This window comes from Scyliorhinus torazame, chromosome 19, assembly GCF_047496885.1.
Source record: "Scyliorhinus torazame isolate Kashiwa2021f chromosome 19, sScyTor2.1, whole genome shotgun sequence".
Taxonomy (NCBI): domain Eukaryota; kingdom Metazoa; phylum Chordata; class Chondrichthyes; order Carcharhiniformes; family Scyliorhinidae; genus Scyliorhinus; species Scyliorhinus torazame.
This window is the reverse complement of record NC_092725.1, coordinates 459,458-483,198: the sequence shown is the minus strand read 5'-3', so window position 1 is coordinate 483,198 and position 23,741 is coordinate 459,458.

The window sequence follows — 23,741 nt, the reverse complement described above, 5'->3', positions numbered from 1 at the left end:
CCACCCTCTTTCACCCTCCGTCGTCTCGTTTCGCCCTCTTTCACCCTGCTTCTGCTCGTTTCGCTCTCTTTGAACCTCCTTCGTCTCGTTTCGCTCTTTTTCACCTCCTTCGTCTCGTTTCGCTCTTTTTCACCTGCTTCGTCTCATTTCGCTCTCTTTCACCCTCCTTCATCTCGGTTAGCTCTCTTTCACCCTCCTTCGTCTCGTTTAGCTCTCTTTCACCCTCCTTCGTCTTGTTTTGCTCTCCTTCACCCTCCTTCATCTGGTTTCGCTCTCTTCCACCCTCCTTCGTCTCGTTTCGCCCTTATTCACCCTCCTTTGTCTCGTTTCCCTCTCTTTCACCCTCCTTCATCTCGTTTCGCTCTCTTTTAACCTCCTTCATCTTGAATCGCTCTCTTTCACCCTCCTTTGTATCGTTTCGCTCTCTTTCACCTTCCTTCATCTCGTTTCGCTCTCTTTCACCCTCCTTCGTCTCGTTTCCCTCTCTTTCACCCTCCTTCGTCTCGTTTCGCTCTTTTTCACCCTCCTTCGTCTCGTTTCCCTCTCTTTGACCCTCCTTCGTCTCGTTTGGCTCTCTTCCGCTCCCCATCATCTCGTTTCGCCCTCTTTCACCCTTCTTCATCTCCTTTCGCTCTCTTTCACCCACCTTCGTCTCGTTTCGCTGTGTTTCACCCTCCTTCGTCTCGTTTCGTTCTCTTTCACCCTCCTTCGTCTCGTTTCGCTCTCTTTCACCCTACTTCATCTCGTTTCGCTCTCTATCACCCTCCTTCATCTCGTTTCGCTCTCTTTCACCCTCCTTCGTCTCGTTTCACTCTCTTTCACCCTCCTTCGTCTCGTTTCGATCTCTTCCACCCTCCTTCGTCTCGTTTCGACGTCTTTCACCCTCCTTCGTCTCGTTTCAATCTGTTTGACCCTCCTTCGTCTCGTTTCGCTCTCTTTCACCCTACTTCGCCTCGTTTCGCTCTCTTTCACCCTCCTTCGTCTCGTTTCGCTCTCTTTCACCCTCCTTCGTCTCGTTTCGCTCTCTTTCCGCCTCCTTCGCCTCGTTTCGCTCTCTTCCACACTCCATCATCTCGTTGCGCCCTCTTTCACCCTCCTTCGTCTCGGTCCGCTCTCTTTCACCTTCCTTCATCTCGTTCCACCCTCTTTCACCCCCCTTCGTCTCGTTTCGCTCTCATTCACCCTGCTTCGTCTCGTTTCGCTCTCTTTGAACCTCCTTCGTCTCGTTTCGCTCTTTTTCACCCGGCTTCATCTCGTTTCGTCTCCTTCGCCCTCCTTCTACTCGTTTCGCTCTCTTCCACCCTCCTTCGTCTCGTTTCGCCCTCTTTCACCCTCCTTCGTCTCGTTTCGCCCTCTTTCACCCTCCTTCGTCTCGGTTCGCTCCCTTTCACCTTCATTCGTCTCGTTTCGCTCTCTTTCACCCTCCTTCATCTCTTTCCACCCTCTTTCACCCTCCTTCGTCTCGTTTCGCTCTCTTTCACCCTGCTTCTGCTCGTTTCGCTCTCTTTGAACCTCCTTCGTCTCGTTTCGCTCTTTTTCACCTGCTTCGTCTCGTTTCGCTCTCTTTCACCCTCCTTCATCTCGGTTAGCTCTCTTTCACCCTCCTTCGTCTCGTTTAGCTCTCTTTCACCCTCCTTCGTCTTGTTTTGCTCTCCTTCACCCTCCTTCATCTCGTTTCGCTCTCTTCCACCCTCCTTCGTCTCGTTTCGCCCTTTTTCACCCTCCTTTGTCTCGTTTCGCTCTCTTTCACCGTCCTTCGTCTCGTTTCACTCTCTTTCATCTTCCTTCGCCTGGTTTCACTCTCTTTCACCCTTCTTCGTCTCGTTTCCCTCTCTTTCACCCTCCTTCATCTCGTTTCGCTCTCTTTCACCCTCCTTCATCTTGAATCGCTCTCTTTCACCCTCCTTTGTATCGTTTCGCTCTCTTTCACCTTCCTTCGTCTCGTTTCGCTCTCTTTGAACCTCCTTCGTCTCGTTTCGCTCTTTTTCACCCGGCTTCATCTCGTTTCGTCTCCTTCGCCCTCCTTCTACTCGTTTCTCTCTCTTCCACCCTCCTTCGTCTCGTTTCGCCCTCTTTCACCCTCCTTCGTCTCGTTTCGCCCTCTTTCACCCTCCTTCGTCTCGGTTCGCTCTCTTTCACCTTCCTTCGTCTCGTTTCGCTCTCTTTCACCCTCCTTTATCTCTTTCCACCCTCTTTCACCCTCCGTCGTCTCGTTTCGCCCTCTTTCACCCTGCTTCTGCTCGTTTCGCTCTCTTTGAACCTCCTTCGTCTCGTTTCGCTCTTTTTCACCTCCTTCGTCTCGTTTCGCTCTTTTTCACCTGCTTCGTCTCATTTCGCTCTCTTTCACCCTCCTTCATCTCGGTTAGCTCTCTTTCACCCTCCTTCGTCTCGTTTAGCTCTCTTTCACCCTCCTTCGTCTTGTTTTGCTCTCCTTCACCCTCCTTCATCTGGTTTCGCTCTCTTCCACCCTCCTTCGTCTCGTTTCGCCCTTATTCACCCTCCTTTGTCTCGTTTCCCTCTCTTTCACCCTCCTTCATCTCGTTTCGCTCTCTTTTAACCTCCTTCATCTTGAATCGCTCTCTTTCACCCTCCTTTGTATCGTTTCGCTCTCTTTCACCTTCCTTCATCTCGTTTCGCTCTCTTTCACCCTCCTTCGTCTCGTTTCCCTCTCTTTCACCCTCCTTCGTCTCGTTTCGCTCTTTTTCACCCTCCTTCGTCTCGTTTCCCTCTCTTTGACCCTCCTTCGTCTCGTTTGGCTCTCTTCCGCTCCCCATCATCTCGTTTCGCCCTCTTTCACCCTTCTTCATCTCCTTTCGCTCTCTTTCACCCACCTTCGTCTCGTTTCGCTCTGTTTCACCCTCCTTCGTCTCGTTTCGTTCTCTTTCACCCTCCTTCGTCTCGTTTCGCTCTCTTTCACCCTACTTCATCTCGTTTCGCTCTCTATCACCCTCCTTCATCTCGTTTCGCTCTCTTTCACCCTCCTTCGTCTCGTTTCACTCTCTTTCACCCTCCTTCGTCTCGTTTCGATCTCTTCCACCCTCCTTCGTCTCGTTTCGACGTCTTTCACCCTCCTTCGTCTCGTTTCAATCTGTTTGACCCTCCTTCGTCTCGTTTCGCTCTCTTTCACCCTACTTCGCCTCGTTTCGCTCTCTTTCACCCTCCTTCGTCTCGTTTCGCTCTCTTTCACCCTCCTTCGTCTCGTTTCGCTCTCTTTCCGCCTCCTTCGCCTCGTTTCGCTCTCTTCCACACTCCATCATCTCGTTTCGCCCTCTTTCACCCTCCTTCGTCTCGGTCCGCTCTCTTTCACCTTCCTTCATCTCGTTCCACCCTCTTTCACCCCCCTTCGTCTCGTTTCGCTCTCATTCACCCTGCTTCGTCTCGTTTCGCTCTCTTTGAACCTCCTTCGTCTCGTTTCGCTCTTTTTCACCCGGCTTCATCTCGTTTCGTCTCCTTCGCCCTCCTTCTACTCGTTTCGCTCTCTTCCACCCTCCTTCGTCTCGTTTCGCCCTCTTTCACCCTCCTTCGTCTCGTTTCGCCCTCTTTCACCCTCCTTCGTCTCGGTTCGCTCTCTTTCACCTTCATTCGTCTCGTTTCGCTCTCTTTCACCCTCCTTCATCTCTTTCCACCCTCTTTCACCCTCCTTCGTCTCGTTTCGCTCTCTTTCACCCTGCTTCTGCTCGTTTCGCTCTCTTTGAACCTCCTTCGTCTCGTTTCGCTCTTTTTCACCTGCTTCGTCTCGTTTCCCTCTCTTTCACCCTCCTTCTACTCATTTCGCTCTCTTTCACCCTCCTTCATCTCGGTTAGCTCTCTTTCACCCTCCTTCGTCTCGTTTAGCTCTCTTTCACCCTCCTTCGTCTTGTTTTGCTCTCCGTCACCCTCCTTCATCTCGTTTCGCTCTCTTCCACCCTCCTTCGTCTCGTTTCGCCCTTTTTCACCCTCCTTTGTCTCGTTTCGCTCTCTTTCACCGTCCTTCGTCTCGTTTCACTCTCTTTCATCTTCCTTCGCCTGGTTTCACTCTCTTTCACCCTTCTTCGTCTCGTTTCCCTCTCTTTCACCCTCCTTCATCTCGTTTCGCTCTCTTTCACCCTCCTTCATCTTGAATCGCTCTCTTTCACCCTCCTTTGTCTCGTTTCGCTCTCTTTCACCTTGCTTCGCCTCGTTTCACTCTCTTTCTCCCTCCTTCGTCTCGTTTCGCTCTCTTTCACCCTCCTTCGTCTAGTTTCGCTCTCTTTCACCCTCCTTCATCTCGTTTCGCTCTATTTCACCCTCCTTCATCTCGTTTCGCTCTCTTTCACCCTCCTTCGTCTCGGTTCGCACTCTTTCTCCTTCCTTAGCCTCGTTTCACTCTCTTTCACACTCCTTCGTCTCGTTTCGCTCTCTTCCACTCTCCCTCGACTCGGTTCGCTCTCTTTCTCCTTCCTTCGCCTCGTTTCACTCTCTTTCACTCTCCTTCGTCTCGTTTCGCTCTCTTCCACTCTCCTTTGTCTCGTTTCGCTCTCTTTCACCCTCCTTCGTCTCGTTTTGCAGTCTTTCACCCTCCTTCATCTTGTTTCGCTCTCTTCCACCCTCCTTCGTCTCGTTTCGCCCTCTTCCACCCTCCTTCGTCTCGTTTCGCTCTCTTTCACCCTCCTTCGTCTCGTTTCGCTCTTTTTCACCCTCCTTCGTCTCGTTTCCCTCTCTTTGACCCTCCTTCGTCTTGTTTGGCTCTCTTCCGCTCCCCATCATCTTGTTTCGCACTCTTTCACCCTTCTTCATCTCCTTTCGCTCTCTTTCACCCACCTTCATCTCGTTTCGCTCTCTTTCACCCTCCTTCGTCTCGTTTCGTTCTCTTTCATCCTCCTTCGTCTCGTTTCGCTCTCTTTCACCCTACTTCGTCTCGTTTCGCTCTCTATCACCCTCCTTCATCTCGTTTTGCTCTCTTTCACCCTCCTTCGTCTCGTTTCACTCTCTTTCACCCTCCTTCGTCTCGTTTCGCTCTCTTCCACCCTCCTTCGTCTCGTTTCGACCTCTTTCACCCTCCTTCGTCTCGTTTCAATCTGTTTGACCCTCCTTCGTCTCGTTTCGCTCTCTTTCACCCTACTTCGCCTCGTTTCGCTCTCTTTCACCCTCCTTCGTCTCGTTTCGCTCTCTTTCACCCTCCTTCGTCTCGTTTCGCTCTCTTTCCGCCTCCTTCGCCTTGTTTCACTCTCTTCCACACTCCATCATCTCGTTTTGCACTCTTTCACCCTCCTTCGTCTCGGTCCGCTCTCTTTCACCTTCCTTCATCTCGTTCCACCCTCTTTCACCCTCCTTCGTCTCGTTTCGCTCTCTATCACCCTGCTTCGTCTCGTTTCGCTCTCTTTGAACCTCCTTCGTCTCGTTTCGCTCTTTTTCACCCGGCTTCATCTCGTTTCGTCTCCTTCGCCCTCCTTCTACTCGTTTCGCTCTCTTCCACCCTCCTTCATCTCGTTTCGCCCTCTTTCACCCTCCTTCATCTCTTTCCACCCTCTTTCACCCTCCTTCGTCTCGTTTCGCTCTCTTTCACCCTGCTTCTGCTCGTTTCGCTCTCTTTGAACCTCCTTCGTCTCGTTTCGCTCTTTTTCACCTGCTTCGTCTCGTTTCGCTCTCTTTCACCCTCCTTCGTCTCGTTTCGACCTCTTTCACCCTCCTTCGTCTCGTTTCAATCTGTTTGACCCTCCTTCGTCTCGTTTCGCTCTCTTTCACCCTACTTCGCCTCGTTTCGCTCTCTTTCACCCTCCTTCGTCTCGTTTCGCTCTTTTTCACCCTCCTTCGTCTCGTTTCGCTCTCTTTCCGCCTCCTTCGCCTTGTTTCACTCTCTTCCACACTCCATCATCTCGTTTTGCACTCTTTCACCCTCCTTCGTCTCGGTCCGCTCTCTTTCACCTTCCTTCATCTCGTTCCACCCTCTTTCACCCTCCTTCGTCTCGTTTCGCTCTCTATCACCCTGCTTCGTCTCGTTTCGCTCTCTTTGAACCTCCTTCGTCTCGTTTCGCTCTTTTTCACCCGGCTTCATCTCGTTTCGTCTCCTTCGCCCTCCTTCTACTCGTTTCGCTCTCTTCCACCCTCCTTCATCTCGTTTCGCCCTCTTTCACCCTCCTTCATCTCTTTCCACCCTCTTTCACCCTCCTTCGTCTCGTTTCGCTCTCTTTCACCCTGCTTCTGCTCGTTTCGCTCTCTTTGAACCTCCTTCGTCTCGTTTCGCTCTTTTTCACCTGCTTCGTCTCGTTTCGCTCTCTTTCACCCTCCTTCTACTCATTTCGCTCTCTTTCACCCTCCTTCATCTCGGTTAGCTCTCTTTCACCCTCCTTCGTCTCGTTTAGCTCTCTTTCACCCTCCTTCGTCTTGTTTTGCTCTCCTTCACCCTCCTTCATCTCGTTTCGCTCTCTTCCACCCTCCTTCGTCTCGTTTCGCCCTTTTTCACCCTCCTTTGTCTCGTTTCGCTCTCTTTCACCGTCCTTCGTCTCGTTTCACTCTCTTTCACCTTCCTTCGCCTGGTTTCACTCACTTTCACCCTTCTTCGTCTCGTTTCCCTCTCTTTCACCCTCCTTCATCTCGTTTCGCTCTCTTTCACCCTCCTTCATCTTGAATCGCTCTCTTTCACCCTCCTTTGTATCGTTTCGCTCTCTTTCACCTTCCTTCGTCTCGTTTCGCTCTCTTTCACCCTCCTTTGTCTCGTTTCGCTCTCTTTCACCTTGCTTCACCTCGTTTCACTCTCTTTCTCCCTCCTTCGTCTCGTTTCGCTCTCTTTCACCCTCCTTTGTCTAGTTTCGCTCTCTTTCACCCTCCTTCGTCTCGTTTCGCTCTATTTCACCCTCCTTCATCTCGTTTCGCTCTCTTTCACGCTTCTTCGTCTCGGTTCGCACTCTTTCTCCTTCCTTCGCCTCGTTTCACTCTCTTTCACACTCCTTCATCTCGTTTCGCTCTCTTCCACTCTCCCTCGACTCGGTTCGCTCTCTTTCTCCTTCCTTCGCCTCGTTTCACTCTCTTTCACTCTCCTTCGTCTCGTTTCGCTCTCATCCACTCTCCTTCGTCTCGTTTCTCTCTCTTTCACCCTCCTTCGTCTCGTTTTGCAGTCTTTCACCCTCCTTCATCTTGTTTCGCTCTCTTCCACCCTCCTTCGTCTCGTTTCGCCCTCTTCCTCCCTCCTTCGTCTCGTTTCGCCCTTATTCACCCTCCTTTGTCTCGTTTCGCTCTCTTTCACCGTCCTTCGTCTCGTTTCACTCTCTTTCACCTTCCTTCGCCTGGTTTCACTCTCTTTCACCCTTCTTCGTCTCGTTTCCCTCTCTTTCACCCTCCTTCATCTCGTTTCGCTCTCTTTCACCCTCCTTCATCTTGAATCGCTCTCTTTCACCCTCCTTTGTATCGTTTCGCTCTCTTTCACCTTCCTTCGTCTCGTTTCGCTCTCTTTCACCCTCCTTCGTCTCATTTCGCTCTCTTTCACCCTCCTTCGTCTCGTTTCGCTCTTTTTCACCCTCCTTCGTCTCGTTTCCCGCTCTTTGACCCTCCTTCGTCTCGTTTGGCTCTCTTCCGCTCCCCTTCATCTCGTTTCGCCCTCTTTCACCCTTCTTCATCTCCTTTCGCTCTCTTTCACCCACCTTCGTCTCGTTTCGCTCTGTTTCACCCTCCTTCGTCTCGTTTCGCTCTCTTTCACCCTCCTTCGTCTCGTTTCGCTCTCTTTCACCCTACTTCGTCTCGTTTCGCTCTCTATCACCCTCCTTCATCTCGTTTCGCTCTCTTTCACCCTCCTTCGTCTCGTTTCACTCTCTTTCACCCTCCTTCGTCTCGTTTCGCTCTCTTTCACCCTCCTTCGTCTCGTTTCGCTCTCTTTCACCCTGCTTCGTATCGTTTCGCTCTCTTTGAACCTCCTACGTCTCGTTTCGCTCTCATTCACCCTGCTTCGTATCGTTTCGCTCTCTTTGAACCTCCTTCGTCTCGTTTCGCTCTTTTTCACCCGGCTTCGTCTCGTTTCGTGTCCTTCGCCCTCCTTCTACTCGTTTCGCTCTCTTCCACCCTCCTTCGTCTCGTTTCGCCCTCTTTCACCCTCCTTCGTCTCGTTTCGCCCTCTTTCACCCTCCTTCGTCTCGGTTCGCTCTCTTTCACCTTCCTTCGTCTCGTTTCGCTCTCTTTCACCCTCCTTCATCTCTTTCCACCCTCTTTCACCCTCCTTCCTCTCGTTTCGCTCTCTTTCACCCTGCTTCTTCTCGTTTCGCTCTCTTTGAACCTCCTTCGTCTCGTTTCGCTCTTTTTCACCTGCTTCGTCTCGTTTCGCTCTCTTTCACCCTCCTTCGTCTCGTTTCGCTCTCTTTCACCCTCCTTCATCTCGGTTAGCTCTCTTTCACCCTCCTTCGTCTTGTTTAGCTCTCTTTCACCCTCCTTCGTCTTGTTTTGCTCTCCTTCACCCTCCTTCATCTCGTTTCGCTCTCTTCCACCCTCCTTCGTCTCGTTTCGCCCTTTTTCACCCTCCGTTGTCTCGTTTCGCTCTCTTTCACCGTCCTTCGTCTCGTTTCACTCTCTTTCACCTTCCTTCGCCTGGTTTCACTCTCTTTCACCCTTCTTTGTCTCGTTTCCCTCTCTTTCACCCTCCTTCATCTCGTTTTGCTCTCTTTCACCCTCCTTCATCTTGAATCGCTCTCTTTCACCCTCCTTTGTATCGTTTCGCTCTCTTTCACCTTCCTTCGTCTCGTTTCGCTCTCTTTCACCCTCCTTTGTCTCGCTTCGCTCTCTTTCACCTTGCTTCGCCTCGTTTCACTCTCTTTCTCCCTCCTTCGTCTCGTTTCGCTCTCTTTCACCCTCCTTCGTCTAGTTCCACTCTCTTTCACCCTCCTTCAACTCGTTTCGCTCTATTTCACCCTCCTTCATCTCGTTTCGCTCTCTTTCACCCTCCTTCGTCTCGGTTCGCACTCTTTCTCCTTCCTTCGCCTCGTTTCACTCTCTTTCACACTCCTTCATCTCGTTTCGCTCTCTTCCACTCTCCCTCGACTCGGTTCGCTCTCTTTCTCCTTCCTTCGCCTCGTTTCGCTCTCTTTCACTCTCCTTCGTCTCGTTTCGCTCTCTTCCACTCTCCTTCGTCTCGTTTCGCTCTCTTTCACCCTCCTTCGTCTCGTTTTGCAGTCTTTCACCCTCCTTCATCTTGTTTCGCTCTCTTCCACCCTCCTTCGTCTCGTTTCGCCCTCGTTCACCCTCCTTCGTCTCGTTTCGCTCTGTTTGACCCTCCTTCGTCTCGTTTCGCTCTTTTTCACTCTGCTTCACCTCGTTTCGCTCTCTATCACCCTCCTTCATCTCGTTTCACACTCTTTCACCCTCCTTCATCTCGTTTCGCTCTCTTTCAGTCTCCTTCGTCTCGATTCGCTCTCTTTCACCCTCCTTCGTCTCGTTTCGCTCTCTTCCACCCTCCTTCGTCTCGCTTCGACCTCTTTCACCCTCCTTCGTCTCGTTTCAATCTGTTTGACCCTCCTTCATCTCGTTTCGCTCTCTTTCACCCTACTTCACCTCGTTTCGCTCTCTTTCACCCTCCTTCGTCTCGTTTCGCCCTTTTTCACCCTCCTTTGTCTCGTTTCGCTCTCTTTCACCGTCCTTCGTCTCGTTTCACTCTCTTTCACCTTCCTTCGCCTGGTTTCACTCTCTTTCACCCTTCTTCGTCTCGTTTCGCTCTCTTTCACCCTCCTTTGTCTCGTTTCGCTCTCTTTCACCTTGCTTCGCCTCGTTTCACTCTCTTTCTCCCTCCTTCGTCTCATTTCGCTCTCTTTCACCCTCCTTCGTCTAGTTTCGCTCTCTTTCACCCTCCTTCATCTCGTTTCGCTCTATTTCACCCTCCTTCATCTCGTTTCGCTCTCTTTCACCCTCCTTCGTCTCGGTTCACACTCTTTCTCCTTCCTTCGCCTCGTTTCACTCTCTTTCACTCTCCTTCGTCTCGTTTCGCTCTCTTCCACTCTCCTTCGTCTCGTTTCGCTCTCTTTCACCCTCCTTCGTCTCGTTTTGCAGTCTTTCACCCTCCTTCATCTTGTTTCGCTCTCTTCCACCCTCCTTCGTCTCGTTTCGCCCTCGTTCACCCTCCTTCGTCTCGTTTCGCTCTGTTTGACCCTCCTTCGTCTCGTTTCGCTCTTTTTCACTCTCCTTCACCTCGTTTCGCTCTCTTTCACCCTCCTTCGTCTCGTTTCACTCTCTTTCACCCTCCTTCATCTCGTTTCGCTCTCTTTCAGTCTCCTTCGTCTCGCTTCGCTCTCTTTCACCCTCCTTCGTCTCGTTTCGCTCTCTTCCACCCTCCTTCGTCTCGTTTCGACCTCTTTCACCCTCCTTCGTCTCGTTTCAATCTGTTTGACCCTCCTTCATCTCGTTTCGCTCTCTTTCACCCTACTTCGCCTCGTTTCGCTCTCTTTCACCCTCCTTCGTCTCGTTTCGCTCTCTTTCACCCTCCTTCGTCTCGTTTCGCTCTCTTTGCGCCTCCTTCGCCTCGCTTCGCTCTCTTCCACACTCCATCATCTTGTTTCGCCCTCTTTCACCCTCCTTCGTCTCTGTCCGCTCTCTTTCACCTTCCTTCATCTCGTTCCACCCTCTTTCACCCTCCTTCGTCTCGTTTCGCTCTCTTTCACCCTGCTTCGTCTCGTTTCGCTCTCTTCGAACCTCCTCCGTCTCGTTTCGCTCTTTTTCACCTGCTTCGTCTCGTTTCGCTCTCTTTCACCCTCCTTCTACTCGTTTCGCTCTCTTTCACCCTCCTTCATCTCGGTTAGCTTTCTTTCACCCTCCTTCGTCTCGTTTAGCTCTCTTTCACCCTCCTTCGTCTTGTTTTGCTCTCCTTCACCCTCCTTCATCTCGTTTCGCTCTCTTCCACCCTCCTTCGTCTCGTTTCGCCCTTTTTCACCCTCCTTTGTCTCGTTTCGCTCTCTTTCACCGTCCTTCATCTCGTTTCACTCTCTTTCACCTTCCTTCGCCTCGTTTCACTCTCTTTCACCCTTCTTCGTCTCGTTTCCCTCTCTTTCACCCTCCTTTGTCTCGTTTCGCTCTCTTTCACCCTACTTCGTCTCGTTTCGCTCTCTATCACCCTCCTTCATCTCGTTTCGCTCTCTTTCTCCCTCCTTCGTCTCGTTTCACTCTCTTTCACCCTCCTTCGTCTCGTTTCGCTCTCTTCCACCCTCCTTCGTCTCGTTTCGACCTCTTTCACCCTCCTTCATCTCGTTTCAATCTGTTTGACCCTCCTTCGTCTCGTTTCGCACTCTTTCACCCTACTTCGCCTCGTTTCGCTCTCTTTCACCCTCCTTCGTCTCGTTTCGCTCTCTTTCACCCTCCTTCGTCTCGTTTCGCCCTCTTTCCGCCTCCTTCGCCTCGTTTCGCTCTCTTCCACACTCCATCATCTCGTTTCGCCCTCTTTCACCCTCCTTCGTCTCGGTCCGCTCTCTTTCACCTTCCTTCATCTCGTTCCACCCTCTTTCACCCTCCTACGTCTCGTTTCGCTCTCATTCACCCTGCTTCGTATCGTTTCGCTCTCTTTGAACCTCCTTCGTCTCGTTTCGCTCTTTTTCACCCGGCTTCGTCTCGTTTCGTGTCCTTCGCCCTCCTTCTACTCGTTTCGCTCTCTTCCACCCTCCTTCGTCTCGTTTCGCCCTCTTTCACCCTCCTTCGTCTCGTTTCGCCCTCTTTCACCCTCCTTCGTCTCGGTTCGCTCTCTTTCACCTTCCTTCGTCTCTTTTCGCTCTCTTTCACCCTCCTTCATCTCTTTCCACCCTCTTTCACCCTCCTTCGTCTCGTTTCGCTCTCTTTCACCCTCCTTCGTCTCGTTTCAATCTGTTTGACCCTCCTTCATCTCGTTTCGCTCTCTTTCACACTTCTTCGCCTCGTTTCGCTCTCTTTCACCCTCCTTCGTCTCGTTTCGCCCTTTTTCACCCTCCTTTGTCTCGTTTCGCTCTCTTTCACCGTCCTTCGTCTCGTTTCACTCTCTTTCACCTTCCTTCACCTGGTTTCACTCTCTTTCACCCTTCTTCGTCTCGTTTCGCTCTCTTTCACCCTCCTTTGTCTCGTTTCGCTCTCTTTCACCTTGCTTCGCCTCGTTTCACTCTCTTTCTCCCTCCTTCGTCTCGTTTCGCTCTCTTTCACCCTCCTTCGTCTAGTTTCGCTCTCATTCACCCTCCTTCATCTCGTTTCGCTCTATTTCACCCTCCTTCATCTCGTTTCGCTCTCTTTCACCCTCCTTCGTCTCGGTTCGCACTCTTTCTCCTTCCTTCGCCTCGTTTCACTCTCTTTCACACTCCTTCGTCTCGTTTCGCTCTCTTCCACTCTCCCTCGACTCGGTTCGCTCTCTTTCTCCTTCCTTCGCCTCGTTTCACTCTCTTTCACTCTCCTTCGTCTCGTTTCGCTCTCTTCCACTCTCCTTCGTCTCGTTTCGCTCTCTTTCACCCTCCTTCGTCTCGTTTTGCAGTCTTTCACCCTCCTTCATCTTGTTTCGCTCTCTTCCAACCTCCTTCGTCTCGTTTCGCCCTCGTTCACCCTCCTTCGTCTCGTTTCGCTCTGTTTGACCCTCCTTCGTCTCGTTTCGCTCTTTTTCACTCTCCTTCACCTCGTTTCGCTCTCTTTCACCCTCCTTCGTCTCGTTTCACTCTCTTTCACCCTCCTTCATCTCGTTTCGCTCTCTTTCAGTCTCCTTCGTCTCGCTTCGCTCTCTTTCACCCTCCTTCGTCTCGTTTCGCTCTCTTCCACCCTCCTTCGTCTCGTTTCGACCTCTTTCACCCTCCCTCGTCTCGTTTCAATCTGTTTGACCCTCCTTCATCTCGTTTCGCTCTCTTTCACCCTCCTTTGTCTCGTTTCGCTCTCTTTCACCCTCCTTCGTCTCGTTTCGCTCTCTATCACCCTCCTTCATCTCGTTTCGCTCTCTTTCTCCCTCCTTCGTCTCGTTTCACTCTCTTTCACCCTCCTTCGTCTCGTTTCGCTCTCTTCCACCCTCCTTCGTCTCGTTTCGACCTCTTTCACCCTCCATCATCTCGTTTCAATCTGTTTGACCCTCCTTCGTCTCGTTTCGCACTCTTTCACCCTACTTCGCCTCGTTTCGCTCTCTTTCACCCTCCTTCGCCTCGTTTCGCTCTCTTTCACCCTCCTTCGTCTCGTTTCGCCCTCTTTCCGCCTCCTTCGCCTCGTTTCGCTCTCTTCCACACTCCATCATCTCGTTTCGCCCTCTTTCACCCTCCTTCGTCTCGGTCCGCTCTCTTTCACCTTCCTTCATCTCGTTCCACCCTCTTTCACCCTCCTACGTCTCGTTTCGCTCTCATTCACCCTGCTTCGTATCGTTTCGCTCTCTTTGAACCTCCTTCGTCTCGTTTCGCTCTTTTTCACCCGGCTTCGTCTCGTTTCGTGTCCTTCGCCCTCCTTCTACTCGTTTCGCTCTCTTCCACCCTCCTTCGTCTCGTTTCGCCCTCTTTCACCCTCCTTCGTCTCGTTTCGCCCTCTTTCACCCTCCTTCGTCTCGGTTCGCTCTCTTTCACCTTCCTTCGTCTCGTTTCGCTCTCTTTCACCCTCCTTCATCTCTTTCCACCCTCTTTCACCCTCCTTCGTCTCGTTTCGCTCTCTTTCACCCTCCTTCGTCTCGTTTCGCCCTTTTTCACCCTCCTTTGTCTCGTTTCGCTCTCTTTCACCGTCCTTCGTCTCGTTTCACTCTCTTTCACCTTCCTTCGCCTGGTTTCACTCTCTTTCACCCTTCTTCGTCTCGTTTCGCTCTCTTTCACCCTCCTTTGTCTCGTTTCGCTCTCTTTCACCTTGCTTCGCCTCGTTTCACTCTCTTTCTCCCTCCTTCGTCTCGTTTCGCTCTCTTTCACCCTCCTTCGTCTAGTTTCGCTCTCTTTCACCCTCCTTCATCTCGTTTCGCTCTATTTCACCCTCCTTCATCTCGTTTCGCTCTCTTTCACCCTCCTTCGTCTCGGTTCGCACTCTTTCTCCTTCCTTCACCTCGTTTCACTCTCTTTCACACTCCTTCGTCTCGTTTCGCTCTCTTCCACTCTCCCTCGACTCGGTTCGCTCTCTTTCTCCTTCCTTCGCCTCGTTTCACTCTCTTTCACTCTCCTTCGTCTCGTTTCGCTCTCTTCCACTCTCCTTCGTCTCGTTTCGCTCTCTTTCACCCTCCTTCGTCTCGTTTTGCAGTCTTTCACCCTCCTTCATCTTGTTTCGCTCTCTTCCAACCTCCTTCGTCTCGTTTCGCACTCGTTCACCCTCCTTCGTCTCGTTTCGCTCTGTTTGACCCTCCTTCGTCTCGTTTCGCTCTTTTTCACTCTCCTTCACCTCGTTTCGCTCTCTTTCACCCTCCTTCGTCTCGTTTCACTCTCTTTCACCCTCCTTCATCTCGTTTCGCTCTCTTTCAGTCTCCTTCGTCTCGCTTCGCTCTCTTTCACCCTCCTTCGTCTCGTTTCGCTCTCTTCCACCCTCCTTCGTCTCGTTTCGACCTCTTTCACCCTCCCTCGTCTCGTTTCAATCTGTTTGACCCTCCTTCATCTCGTTTCGCTCTCTTTCACCCTACTTCGCCTCGTTTCGCTCTCTTTCACCCTCCTTCGTCTCGTTTCGCTCTCTTGCACCCTCCTTCGTCTCGTTTCGCTCTCTTTGCGCCTCCTTCGCCTCGTTTCGCTCTCTTCCACACTCCATCATCTTGTTTCGCCCTCTTTCACCCTCCTTCGTCTCTATCCGCTCTCTTTCACCTTCCTTCTTCTCGTTCCACCCTCTTTCACCCTCCTTCGTCTCGTTTCGCTCTCTTTCACCCTGCTTCGTCTCGTTTCGCTCTCTTTGAACCTCCTCCGTCTCGTTTCGCTCTTTTTCACCTGCTTCGTCTCGTTTCGCTCTCTTTCACCCTCCTTCTACTCGTTTCGCTCTCTTTCACCCTCCTTCATCTCGGTTAGCTTTCTTTCACCCTCCTTCGTCTCGTTTAGCTCTCTTTCACCCTCCTTCGTCTTGTTTTGCTCTCTTTCACCCTCCTTCATCTCGTTTCGCTCTCTTCCACCCTCCTTCGTCTCGTTTCGCCCTTTTTCACCCTCCTTTGTCTCGTTTCGCTCTCTTTCACCGTCCTTCATCTCGTTTCACTCTCTTTCACCTTCCTTCGCCTCGTTTCACTCTCTTTCACCCTTCTTCGTCTCGTTTCCCTCTCTTTCACCCTCCTTCGTCTCGTTTCGCTCTCTTTCACCCTACTTCGTCTCGTTTCGCTCTCTTTCACCCTACTTCGCCTCGTTTCGCTCTCTTTCACCCTCCTTCGTCTCGTTTCGCTCTCTTTCACCCTCCTTCGTCTCGTTTCGCCCTCTTTCCGCCTCCTTCGCCTCGTTTCGCTCTCTTCCACACTCCATCATCTCGCTTCGCCCTCTTTCACCCTCCTTCGTCTCGGTCCGCTCTCTTTCACCTTCCTTCATCTCGTTCCACCCTCTTTCACCCTCCTACGTCTCGTTTCGCTCTCATTCACCCTGCTTCGTATCGTTTCGCTCTCTTTGAACCTCCTTCGTCTCGTTTCGCTCTTTTTCACCCGGCTTCGTCTCGTTTCGTGTCCTTCGCCCTCCTTCTACTCGTTTCGCTCTCTTCCACCCTCCTTTGTCTCGTTTCTCCCTCTTTCACCCTCCTTCGTCTCGTTTCGCCCTCTTTCACCCTCCTTCGTCTCGGTTCGCTCTCTTTCACCTTCCTTCGTCTCGTTTCGCTCTCTTTCACCCTCCTTCATCTCTTTCCACACTCTTTCACCCTCCTTCGTCTCGTTTCGCTCTCTTTCACCCTGCTTCTTCTCGTTTCGCTCTCTTTGAACCTCCTTCGTCTCGTTTCGCTCTTTTTCACCTGCTTCGTCTCGTTTCGCTCTCTTTCACCCTCCTTCGTCTCGTTTCGCTCTCTTTCACCCTCCTTCATCTCGGTTAGCTCTCTTTCACCCTCCTTCGTCTTGTTTTGCTCTCCTTCACCCTCCTTCATCTCGTTTCGCTCTCTTCCACCCTCCTTCGTCTCGTTTCGCCCTTTTTCACCCTCCGTTGTCTCGTTTTGCTCTCTTTCACCGTCCTTCGTCTCGTTTCACTCTCTTTCACCTTCCTTCGCCTGGTTTCACTCTCTTTCACCCTTCTTCGTCTCGTTTCCCTCTCTTTCACCCTCCTTCATCTCGTTTCGCTCTCTTTCACCCTCCTTCATCTTGAATCGCTCTCTTTCACCCTCCTTTGTATCGTTTCGCTCTCTTTCACCTTCCTTCGTCTCGTTTCGCTCTCTTTCACCCTCCTTCATCTCTTTCCACCCTCTTTCACCCTCCTTCGTCTCGTTTCGCTCTCTTTCACCCTCCTTCGTCTCGTTTCGCCCTTTTTCACCCTCCTTTGTCTCGTTTCGCTCTCTTTCACCGTCCTTCGTCTCGTTTCACTCTCTTTCACCTTCCTTCGCCTGGTTTCACTCTCTTTCACCCTTCTTCGTCTCGTTTCGCTCTCTTTCACCCTCCTTTGTCTCGTTTCGCTCTCTTTCACCTTGCTTCGCCTCGTTTCACTCTCTTTCTCCCTCCTTCGTCTCGTTTCGCTCTCTTTCACCCTCCTTCGTCTAGTTTCGCTCTCTTTCACCCTCCTTCATCTCGTTTCGCTCTATTTCACCCTCCTTCATCTCGTTTCGCTCTCTTTCACCCTCCTTCGTCTCGGTTCGCACTCTTTCTCCTTCCTTCACCTCGTTTCACTCTCTTTCACACTCCTTCGTCTCGTTTCGCTCTCTTCCACTCTCCCTCGACTCGGTTCGCTCTCTTTCTCCTTCCTTCGCCTCGTTTCACTCTCTTTCACTCTCCTTCGTCTCGTTTCGCTCTCTTCCACTCTCCTTCGTCTCGTTTCGCTCTCTTTCACCCTCCTTCGTCTCGTTTTGCAGTCTTTCACCCTCCTTCATCTTGTTTCGCTCTCTTCCAACCTCCTTCGTCTCGTTTCGCACTCGTTCACCCTCCTTCGTCTCGTTTCGCTCTGTTTGACCCTCCTTCGTCTCGTTTCGCTCTTTTTCACTCTCCTTCACCTCGTTTCGCTCTCTTTCACCCTCCTTCGTCTCGTTTCACTCTCTTTCACCCTCCTTCATCTCGTTTCGCTCTCTTTCAGTCTCCTTCGTCTCGCTTCGCTCTCTTTCACCCTCCTTCGTCTCGTTTCGCTCTCTTCCACCCTCCTTCGTCTCGTTTCGACCTCTTTCACCCTCCCTCGTCTCGTTTCAATCTGTTTGACCCTCCTTCATCTCGTTTCGCTCTCTTTCACCCTACTTCGCCTCGTTTCGCTCTCTTTCACCCTCCTTCGTCTCGTTTCGCTCTCTTGCACCCTCCTTCGTCTCGTTTCGCTCTCTTTGCGCCTCCTTCGCCTCGTTTCGCTCTCTTCCACACTCCATCATCTTGTTTCGCCCTCTTTCACCCTCCTTCGTCTCTATCCGCTCTCTTTCACCTTCCTTCTTCTCGTTCCACCCTCTTTCACCCTCCTTCGTCTCGTTTCGCTCTCTTTCACCCTGCTTCGTCTCGTTTCGCTCTCTTTGAACCTCCTCCGTCTCGTTTCGCTCTTTTTCACCTGCTTCGTCTCGTTTCGCTCTCTTTCACCCTCCTTCTACTCGTTTCGCTCTCTTTCACCCTCCTTCATCTCGGTTAGCTTTCTTTCACCCTCCTTCGTCTCGTTTAGCTCTCTTTCACCCTCCTTCGTCTTGTTTTGCTCTCTTTCACCCTCCTTCATCTCGTTTCGCTCTCTTCCACCCTCCTTCGTCTCGTTTCGCCCTTTTTCACCCTCCTTTGTCTCGTTTCGCTCTCTTTCACCGTCCTTCATCTCGTTTCACTCTCTTTCACCTTCCTTCGCCTCGTTTCACTCTCTTTCACCCTTCTTCGTCTCGTTTCCCTCTCTTTCACCCTCCTTCATCTCGTTTCGCTCTCTTCCACCCTCCTTCGTCTCGTTTCGCCCTTTTTCACCCTCCTTTGTCTCGTTTCGCTCTCTTTCACCGTCCTTCATCTCGTTTCACTCTCTTTCACCTTCCTTCGCCTCGTTTCACTCTCTTTCACCCTTCTTCGTCTCGTTTCCCTCTCTTTCACCCTCCTTCGTCTCGTTTCGCTCTCTTTCACCCTACTTCGTCTCGTTTCGCTCTCTTTCACCCTACTTCGCCTCGTTTCGCTCTCTTTCACCCTCCTTCGTCTCGTTTCGCTCTCTTTCACCCTCCTTCGTCTCGTTTCGCCCTCTTTCCGCCTCCTTCGCCTCGTTTCGCTCTCTTCCACACTCCATCATCTCGCTTCGCCCTCTTTCACCCTCCTTCGTCTCGGTCCGCTCTCTTTCACCTTCCTTCATCTCGTTCCACCCTCTTTCACCCTCCTACGTCTCGTTTCGCTCTCATTCACCCTGCTTCGTATCGTTTCGCTCTCTTTGAACCTCCTTCGTCTCGTTTCGCTCTTTTTCACCCGGCTTCGTCTCGTTTCGTGTCCTTCGCCCTCCTTCTACTCGTTTCGCTCTCTTCCACCCTCCTTTGTCTCGTTTCTCCCTCTTTCACCCTCCTTCGTCTCGTTTCGCCCTCTTTCACCCTCCTTCGTCTCGGTTCGCTCTCTTTCACCTTCCTTCGTCTCGTTTCGCTCTCTTTCACCCTCCTTCATCTCTTTCCACACTCTTTCACCCTCCTTCGTCTCGTTTCGCTCTCTTTCACCCTGCTTCTTCTCGTTTCGCTCTCTTTGAACCTCCTTCGTCTCGTTTCGCTCTTTTTCACCTGCTTCGTCTCGTTTCGCTCTCTTTCACCCTCCTTCGTCTCGTTTCGCTCTCTTTCACCCTCCTTCATCTCGGTTAGCTCTCTTTCACCCTCCTTCGTCTTGTTTTGCTCTCCTTCACCCTCCTTCATCTCGTTTCGCTCTCTTCCACCCTCCTTCGTCTCGTTTCGCCCTTTTTCACCCTCCGTTGTCTCGTTTTGCTCTCTTTCACCGTCCTTCGTCTCGTTTCACTCTCTTTCACCTTCCTTCGCCTGGTTTCACTCTCTTTCACCCTTCTTCGTCTCGTTTCCCTCTCTTTCACCCTCCTTCATCTCGTTTCGCTCTCTTTCACCCTCCTTCATCTTGAATCGCTCTCTTTCACCCTCCTTTGTATCGTTTCGCTCTCTTTCACCTTCCTTCGTCTCGTTTCGCTCTCTTTCACCCTCCTTCATCTCTTTCCACCCTCTTTCACCCTCCTTCGTCTCGTTTCGCTCTCTTTCACCCTCCTTCGTCTCGTTTCGCCCTTTTTCACCCTCCTTTGTCTCGTTTCGCTCTCTTTCACCGTCCTTCGTCTCGTTTCACTCTCTTTCACCTTCCTTCGCCTGGTTTCACTCTCTTTCACCCTTCTTCGTCTCGTTTCGCTCTCTTTCACCCTCCTTTGTCTCGTTTCGCTCTCTTTCACCTTGCTTCGCCTCGTTTCACTCTCTTTCTCCCTCCTTCGTCTCGTTTCGCTCTCTTTCACCCTCCTTCGTCTAGTTTCGCTCTCTTTCACCCTCCTTCATCTCGTTTCGCTCTATTTCACCCTCCTTCATCTCGTTTCGCTCTCTTTCACCCTCCTTCGTCTCGGTTCGCACTCTTTCTCCTTCCTTCACCTCGTTTCACTCTCTTTCACACTCCTTCGTCTCGTTTCGCTCTCTTCCACTCTCCCTCGACTCGGTTCGCTCTCTTTCTCCTTCCTTCGCCTCGTTTCACTCTCTTTCACTCTCCTTCGTCTCGTTTCGCTCTCTTCCACTCTCCTTCGTCTCGTTTCGCTCTCTTTCACCCTCCTTCGTCTCGTTTTGCAGTCTTTCACCCTCCTTCATCTTGTTTCGCTCTCTTCCAACCTCCTTCGTCTCGTTGCGCACTCGTTCACCCTCCTTCGTCTCGTTTCGCTCTGTTTGACCCTCCTTCGTCTCGTTTCGCTCTTTTTCACTCTCCTTCACCTCGTTTCGCTCTCTTTCACCCTCCTTCGTCTCGTTTCACTCTCTTTCACCCTCCTTCATCTCGTTTCGCTCTCTTTCAGTCTCCTTCGTCTCGCTTCGCTCTCTTTCACCCTCCTTCGTCTCGTTTCGCTCTCTTCCACCCTCCTTCGTCTCGTTTCGACCTCTTTCACCCTCCCTCGTCTCGTTTCAATCTGTTTGACCCTCCTTCATCTCGTTTCGCTCTCTTTCACCCTACTTCGCCTCGTTTCGCTCTCTTTCACCCTCCTTCGTCTCGTTTCGCTCTCTTGCACCCTCCTTCGTCTCGTTTCGCTCTCTTTGCGCCTCCTTCGCCTCGTTTCGCTCTCTTCCACACTCCATCATCTTGTTTCGCCCTCTTTCACCCTCCTTCGTCTCTATCCGCTCTCTTTCACCTTCCTTCTTCTCGTTCCACCCTCTTTCACCCTCCTTCGTCTCGTTTCGCTCTCTTTCACCCTGCTTCGTCTCGTTTCGCTCTCTTTGAACCTCCTCCGTCTCGTTTCGCTCTTTTTCACCTGCTTCGTCTCGTTTCGCTCTCTTTCACCCTCCTTCTACTCGTTTCGCTCTCTTTCACCCTCCTTCATCTCGGTTAGCTTTCTTTCACCCTCCTTCGTCTCGTTTAGCTCTCTTTCACCCTCCTTCGTCTTGTTTTGCTCTCTTTCACCCTCCTTCATCTCGTTTCGCTCTCTTCCACCCTCCTTCGTCTCGTTTCGCCCTTTTTCACCCTCCTTTGTCTCGTTTCGCTCTCTTTCACCGTCCTTCATCTCGTTTCACTCTCTTTCACCTTCCTTCGCCTCGTTTCACTCTCTTTCACCCTTCTTCGTCTCGTTTCCCTCTCTTTCACCCTCCTTCGTCTCGTTTCGCTCTCTTTCACCCTACTTCGTCTCGTTTCGCTCTCTTTCACCCTACTTCGCCTCGTTTCGCTCTCTTTCACCCTCCTTCGTCTCGTTTCGCTCTCTTTCACCCTCCTTCGTCTCGTTTCGCCCTCTTTCCGCCTCCTTCGCCTCGTTTCGCTCTCTTCCACACTCCATCATCTCGCTTCGCCCTCTTTCACCCTCCTTCGTCTCGGTCCGCTCTCTTTCACCTTCCTTCATCTCGTTCCACCCTCTTTCACCCTCCTACGTCTCGTTTCGCTCTCATTCACCCTGCTTCGTATCGTTTCGCTCTCTTTGAACCTCCTTCGTCTCGTTTCGCTCTTTTTCACCCGGCTTCGTCTCGTTTCGTGTCCTTCGCCCTCCTTCTACTCGTTTCGCTCTCTTCCACCCTCCTTTGTCTCGTTTCTCCCTCTTTCACCCTCCTTCGTCTCGTTTCGCCCTCTTTCACCCTCCTTCGTCTCGGTTCGCTCTCTTTCACCTTCCTTCGTCTCGTTTCGCTCTCTTTCACCCTCCTTCATCTCTTTCCACACTCTTTCACCCTCCTTCGTCTCGTTTCGCTCTCTTTCACCCTGCTTCTTCTCGTTTCGCTCTCTTTGAACCTCCTTCGTCTCGTTTCGCTCTTTTTCACCTGCTTCGTCTCGTTTCGCTCTCTTTCACCCTCCTTCGTCTCGTTTCGCTCTCTTTCACCCTCCTTCATCTCGGTTAGCTCTCTTTCACCCTCCTTCGTCTTGTTTTGCTCTCCTTCACCCTCCTTCATCTCGTTTCGCTCTCTTCCACCCTCCTTCGTCTCGTTTCGCCCTTTTTCACCCTCCGTTGTCTCGTTTTGCTCTCTTTCACCGTCCTTCGTCTCGTTTCACTCTCTTTCACCTTCCTTCGCCTGGTTTCACTCTCTTTCACCCTTCTTCGTCTCGTTTCCCTCTCTTTCACCCTCCTTCATCTCGTTTCGCTCTCTTTCACCCTCCTTCATCTTGAATCGCTCTCTTTCACCCTCCTTTGTATCGTTTCGCTCTCTTTCACCTTCCTTCGTCTCGTTTCGCTCTCTTTCACCCTCCTTTGTCTCGTTTCGCTCTCTTTCACCTTGCTTCGCCTCGTTTCACTCTCTTTCGCCCTCCTTCGTCTCGTTTCGCTCTCTTTCACCCTCCTTCGTCTAGTTTCGCTCTCTTTCACCCTCCTTCATCTCGTTTCGCTCTATTTCACCCTCCTTCATCTCGTTTCGCTCTCTTTCACCCTCCTTCGTCTCGGTTCGCACTCTTTCTCCTTCCTTCGCCTCGTTTCACTCTCTTTCACACTCCTTCGTCTCGTTTCGCTCTCTTCCACTCTCCCTCGACTCGGTTCGCTCTCTTTCTCCTTCCTTCGCCTCGTTTCGCTCTCTTTCACCGTCCTTCATCTCGTTTCACTCTCTTTCACCTTCCTTCGCCTCGTTTCACTCTCTTTCACCCTTCTTCGTCTCGTTTCCCTCTCTTTCACCCTCCTTCGTCTCGTTTCGCTCTCTTTCACCCTACTTCGTCTCGTTTCGCTCTCTTTCACCCTACTTCGCCTCGTTTCGCTCTCTTTCACCCTCCTTCGTCTCGTTTCGCTCTCTTTCACCCTCCTTCGTCTCGTTTCGCCCTCTTTCCGCCTCCTTCGCCTCATTTCGCTCTCTTCCACACTCCATCATCTCGTTTCGCCCTCTTTCACCCTCCTTCATCTCGGTCCGCTCTCTTTCACCTTCCTTCATCTCGTTCCACCCTCTTTCACCCTCCTACGTCTCGTTTCGCTCTCATTCACCCTGCTTCGTATCGTTTCGCTCTCTTTGAACCTCCTTCGTCTCGTTTCGCTCTTTTTCACCCGGCTTCGTCTCGTTTCGTGTCCTTCGCCCTCCTTCTACTCGTTTCGCTCTATTCCACCCTCCTTCGTCTCGTTTCGCCCTCTTTCACCCTCCTTCGTCTCGTTTCGCCCTCTTTCACCCTCCTTCGTCTCGGTTCGCTCTCTTTCACCTTCCTTCGTCTCGTTTCGCTCTCTTTCACCCTCCTTCATCTCTTTCCACCCTCTTTCACCCTCCTTCGTCTCGTTTCGCTCTCATTCACCCTGCTTCTTCTCGTTTCGCTCTCTTTGAACCTCCTTCGTCTCGTTTCGCTCTTTTTCACCTGCTTCGTCTCGTTTCGCTCTCTTTCACCCTCCTTCGTCTCGTTTCGCTCTCTTTCACCCTCCTTCATCTCGGTTAGCTCTCTTTCACCCTCCTTCGTCTTGTTTAGCTCTCTTTCACCCTCCTTCGTCTTGTTTTGCTCTCCTTCACCCTCCTTCATCTCGTTTCGCTCTCTTCCACCCTCCTTCGTCTCGTTTCGCCCTTCTTCACCCTCAGTTGTCTCGTTTCGCTCTCTTTCACCGTCCTTCGTCTCGTTTCACTCTCTTTCACCTTCCTTCGCCTGGTTTCACTCTCTTTCACCCTTCTTCGTCTCGTCTCCCTCTCTTTCACCCTCCTTCATCTCGTTTCGCTCTCTTTCATCCTCCTTCATCTTGAATCGCTCTCTTTCACCCTCCTTTGTATCGTTTCGCTCTCTTTCACCTTCCTTCGTCTCGTTTCGCTCTCTTTCACCCTCCTTTGTCTCGTTTCGCTCTCTTTCACCTTGCTTCGCCTCGTTTCACTCTCTTTCTCCCTCCTTCGTCTCGTTTCGCTCTCTTTCACCCTCCTTCGTCTAGTTTCGCTCTCTTTCACCCTCCTTCATCTCGTTTCGCTCTATTTCACCCTCCTTCATCTCGTTTCGCTCTCTTTCACCCTCCTTCGTCTCGGTTCGCACTCTTTCTCCTTCCTTCGCCTCGTTTCACTCTCTTTCACACTCCTTCGTCTCGTTTCGCTCTCTTCCACTCTCCCTCGACTCGGTTCGCTCTCTTTCTCCTTCCTTCGCCTCGTTTCGCTCTCTTTCCCTCTCCTTCGTCTCGTTTCGCTCTCTTCCACTCTCCTTCGTCTCGTTTCGCTCTCTTTCACCCTCCTTCGTCTCGTTTTGCAGTCTTTCACCCTCCTTCATCTTGTTTCGCTCTCTT